The 5,399-nt window shown below is 45.3% G+C and overlaps 1 non-coding gene across 1 annotated transcript; it reads right to left on the reverse strand.

The window, feature by feature from the left end:
* Positions 1 to 308: 308 nt before the first annotated feature.
* TRNAR-CCU (transfer RNA arginine (anticodon CCU)) lies at positions 309 to 381 on the reverse strand. The gene has a single exon. It is a non-coding gene; the product is annotated as a tRNA-Arg (tRNA).
* Between the last annotated feature and the right edge of the window lie 5,018 nt (positions 382 to 5,399).

Raw genomic sequence — 5,399 nt, forward strand, 5'->3', positions numbered from 1 at the left:
TTATGGAGCACAGGCTCTAGGCGTGCAGGCTTCAGTAGCTGTGGCTCACGGGCTCTAGAGCGCAGGCTCAGTAGTTGTGGCTCAGTAGTTGTGGCGCATGGGCCTAGTTGCTTCGCGGCATGTGGGATCTTTCCGCATCAGGGCTCGAACCCGTGTCCCCTGCATTGGCAGGCAGATTCTTAACCACTGCGCCACCGGGGAAGCCCTGTTTTCTTCTCTTTTTTAAAAAAAAAATTATTTATTTATTTGGCTGTACTGGGTCTTAGTTGCCGCATGCAGGATCTTTAGTTGTAGCATGTGGGATCTAGTTCCCTGACCAGGGATCGAACCTGGGCCCCCTGCATTAGGAGTGCAGAGTTTTAACTGCTGGACCACCAGGGAAGTCCCTAGATTTCATTTTCTAACACAGTTCAGGTCCCAGAAAACTTGAGCAGAGATCTCCCATATCCTCCCCTCCTCCCGCACAATCCCCTGATTAGAGATCTCCCATATCCTCCCCTCCTCCCGCACAACCCCCTGATTAGAGATCTCCCATACCCTCCCCTCCTCCCGCACAACCCCCTGATTATCACCATCTGGCCTTAGTGAGGTAGATTTGCAACAATTGGTGAATCAGTATTGATACACTATTATTAACTAACGTCCATAGTTTATGTTTAAGCTCTCTCTCTGTGTTTTCCGGTTCTATGGGTTTTGACCAATGGATAATGTCCTGTATCCACAATCACATGATCATTCAGAAGAGGTTCACTGCCCTAAAAAGCGCTGTGCCCACCTGCGCATCCTTGCCCCTCAAACCCCTGATCTTTTCACTGTCTCCAGAGCTCTGCCTTCTCCACAAGGTCACAGAGTTGGAATCACGTAGTCTGCAGGCTTTGCAGACTGGCTTCTTTCACGTGATGTCTTTTCAGGCACTGACAGCTCATTTCTTTTTAGCGCTGAATAATACTCCATTGTCTGGATGGACCACAGTTTGTTCATCCGTCTCCTGCTGAGGGACATCTGGGTTGCTTCCAGGTTTCGCAATTATGACTGAAGCTGCTGTAAACATTCACGTGCAGGTGTTTGCGCGGACACGCGTTTCCGGTTCAGTTGGGTGGGCGCTGAGGAACGTGACTACTGGATCGTGCAGTAGGAGTACGTTCAGCTTTGTAAGAAGCCACCACCCTGTCTTCCACCAGCAATGACTGGAGTTCCTGTCGCTCCCTCTCCTCAACAGCATTTGGTGTTGCCCGAGTTTTGGATTTTAGCCGTTCTAATGGGTGTCTAGTGGTGTCTCACTGTTGTTTTAACTTGCATTTCCCTAACGACGTATGACGCGGAGCATCTCGTCACGTGCTTCCTTGCCATCTGTGTATCTTCTTGCCGAGGTGTCTGTTCGGATCTTCCACCCGGTTTTCAGTTGGGTTGGTTGTCTTCCTGTTGCACTTTAAGAGTCCGTGCCTATCTGGATGCAAGTCCTTTATCAGACACTTGCTTTCTAAATATTTTCTCCCAGACGGTGGCTTGTCTTTTCATTCCTTTAGTATGTTATTCACAGAGCAGACAATTTTAATTTTAATAAAGTCCAACTTATCAATATTTCCTTTCATAGATCAGGTTTTTGGTGTTGTATTTAAATGTCATCGCCAACAAAAACAGATACATAGATCAACGGAACCGAATAGAGAGCCCAGAAATAAAACCACACACCTACAGGCATTTAATCTTCGACAAAGGGGGCAAGAATATACAATGGGGAAAAGACAGTCTCTTTAGCAAGTGGTGTTTGGAAAGTTGGACAGTCGCATGCAAATCAATGAATTAGAACACACCCTCTCACCATACACAAGAATAAACTCAAAATGGCTTAAAGACCTAAATATAAGACATGACACCAAAAAGCTCGTAAAAGAGAACACAGGCAAAACATTCTTGGACATAAATCAGAGAAATAGTTTCTTAGATCAGTCTCCCAAGGCAAAAGAAATAAAAGCAAAAATAAACAAATGGGACCTAATCAAACCTATAAGCTTTTCCACAGCAAAGGAATCCATAAACAAAATGAAAAGACAAACTATGGACTGGGAGAAAATATTTGCAAATGATGTGACTGAAAAAATATACAGGCAGCTCATACAACTCAATATAAAAATACAACCCAATCGGGGCTTCCCTGGTGGCGCAGTGGTTGAGAGTCCGCCTGTCAATGCAGGGGACGCAGGTTCGTGCCCCGGTCCGGGAAGATCCCACAAGCCGCGGAGCGGCTGGGCCCGTGAGCCATGGCCGCTGAGCCTGCGCGTCCGGAGCCTGTGCTCCGCAACGGGAGAGGCCACAACAGTGAGAGGCCTGCGTACTGCAAAACAAACAAACAAAAAATACAACCCAATCAAAAAATGGGCAGAGGACCTAAATAGACATTTCTCCAAAGAAGACGTACACATGGCCAACAGGCACATGAAAAGATGCTCAATATCGCTAATTATTAGAGAAATGCAAATCAAAACTATAATGAGCTATCACCTCACACTGGTCAGAATGGTCATCATCAAAAAATCTATAAACAACAAATGCTGGAGAGGGTGTGGAGAAAAGGGAACCCTACACTGTTGGTGGGAATGTAAATTGGTGCAGCCACTATGGAGAACAGTATGGAGGTTCCTTAAGAAACTAAAAACAGAACTACCATACGACCCAGCAATCCCACTATTGGGCATATACCCAGAGAAAACCATAATACGAAAAGATACATGCACCCCTATGTTCACAGCAGCACTATTCACTATAGCCAAGACATGGAAGCAACCTAAATGTCCATGGACAGATGAATGGATAAGGAAGATGTGGTACATATATACAATGGAATGCTACTCAGCCATAAAAAAGAATGAAATAATGCCATTTGCAGCAACACGGATGGACCTAGAGATTATCATACTAAGTGAAGTAAGTCAGACAGAGAAAGACAAATACCATGTGATATCACTTACATGTGGAATCTAAACAAACAAACAAAAAAACAAATGAACTTATTTGTAAAAAGAAACAGACTCCCAGATATAGGAAACAAACTTATGGCTACCAAAGGGGGAAGGTAGGGGGAGGGATCAATTAGGAGCTTGGGATTAGCAGATACACACCACTACATATAAAATAGATTACCAACAAGGACCTACTGTAGAGCACAGGGAACTACACTCAGTATCTTGTAATAAACCATAATGGAAAAGAATCTTAAGCTGTACACCTGAAACTGACACAATATTGTAAATCAGCTATAGTTAAATTAAAAAAATAAAAGTAAATAAAACTTCATCGCCAAACCCAAGGTCACCTAGATTTTCTCCTATGTTATATTCTAGAAGTTTATAGTTTTGCATTTTACAGTTATGTGGTTTTAAGTTGTGATCCATTTTGCTTGTTCATTTTTGTGAAAGGTGTAAAGTCTATGTCTAGATGTTTTTCTTTTGGTTTGTGGATGTCCAATGGTTCCAGCACTGTTTGTGGTAAAAACTCTTCTTCCACCATTAAATTGCCCTCGTTCCTGTGTCAGAGGTCAGCTGACTGTATTTGTGTGAGTCTATTCTGGGCTCTCTATGCTGTTCCACTGGCCTATTTGTCTAATCTTTTGCTAATACCACGCTGTCATGATTACCGTAGCTTTACAGTGAGCCTTGAAGTCAGACAGCATTAAGAACTTTAACAACTGCTGCCCTGCACAAGCCAGGGATGATCAGAGTTCAACCCACGACCTCCAGTGAGGGGTCCTCATCACCAGCTGGCAGGTGACCTGGTTCAAAAGGCCCATTTTATTTTATTTTTATTTTTATTTTTTTTGCAGTACGCAGGCCTCTCACTGTTGTGGCCTCTCCCGTTGCGGAGCACAGGCTCCGGACGCGCAGGCTCAGCGGCCATGGCTCACGGGCCCAGCCGCTCCGTGGCACGTGGGATCCTCCCGGACCGGGGCACGAACTCGCGTCCCCTGCATCGGCAGGCGGACTCTCAACCACTGCGCCACAAGGGAAGCCTCAAAAGGCCCATTTTAGAGTCGACTTCCCAGGATCACTCTGGTGCCAACTGCGGTTCCCTGGACACAGATTCCGAAGTGGAGAGTGGTGTGTAGGGGCTGATTGAGAGATGCACTCATGAACAGCACCTATAAAAGGACATGAGGGAAGTGGGGGAGGGCAGAGGGCGAAGTCCAAGCACAATTTGGGTGCAGCAGTGAGCACACGAGAAGTTCTGGAGCTGGGATGCCCCTCAGAGGAGTCCCAAGTGAGGCAAAGGGGCTGGGCCACCGCACCTCTGCAGCAATTGGTCATTCAACGTGGGCTTCCGGGAGGAGGAGGCATGGGTGAGGAGGTTCTGCTTAGCCCAGGGCAGTTCCCTTGGAGAGCGACGCAGCTGAGCAACGATCCTCCACCTTGAGGGCTCTGGACCGTGCCACACAGCATCCACCACCACCTCGGCAGAAACGTCGCTCACCAGAGAATCCCTCTCCGTTCACAGATGAGGCTGAGCTTCTGTGGTCTGCCCAGACCACCTGCTGTTAGAGCTTTTAAGACAATAACACAATCTGGATGCCCATCTCTGCATCATGAAGGGTCCTAACAATGGAGAATTGAAAACTAATCTGCATTTTGAAATATTAACCCAGCACTTAGGATAGGAATTGTGATTTCTTGTCCAAGGAGAGAATGGAAAGGGGAGGAAAAAATATAGAGGAGTTACCTGAAGGGCTTTCTATAGCTAAGCTGGTCTCAGGACCCCCGTCTGCAAGAATACCTTCTTGCCCGGTGCTCAGTCAGACCTGGTCATATTGTCAATAATCAAATTGTCAGGAAAAGATTAGAATTGCCTAATCAAGTAAGGACAAAGGCCAGGAGATGAACTGCTCATCTGTCAATATGAATACAGGCAAGGATTAGAAATTAGTGGGTGGCTTAAACTGATATTTTTAGAATTCCACTTGAAAGGGATAAGGATTCTAAAAACAGGAAAATGGTAAATGCTACGTAAGTCAGTAAAGGATCACAGTTAGCCTCGTGTCCTTCGTAAAGAAACTATTACAAATTATGTGGGAGGATTTAGCTGTAAAACTGTTTGCGAAGTGGAATTTGATCTGAGACAGGCAGCCTAGATTTATGAGAGGAAACACGCCCGTAAGTTGTGCTGGAGATTTTAAAAGATATTATATTTATGACAGACAATGAGGATGCTTTGTGCAGCCTGCCTCTGTGAAGAATTTGATAATGTTCTACTTAAAGATTTATTCTGAAGGTAAGAAGTGGGAAAAGATGTAAAAAGAAATACTGCATTTCCAAAGCACTGCATCTTCACGCAGACGCTCACTCCTGCTACATTGGTGGCAAAGTAAGAATGATTTGTCCATTATCCCCCTTGCTGTGCGTGGAGCCTAA

Source organism: Globicephala melas, chromosome 15 (genome assembly GCF_963455315.2).
Source record: "Globicephala melas chromosome 15, mGloMel1.2, whole genome shotgun sequence".
Lineage (NCBI taxonomy): Eukaryota > Metazoa > Chordata > Mammalia > Artiodactyla > Delphinidae > Globicephala > Globicephala melas.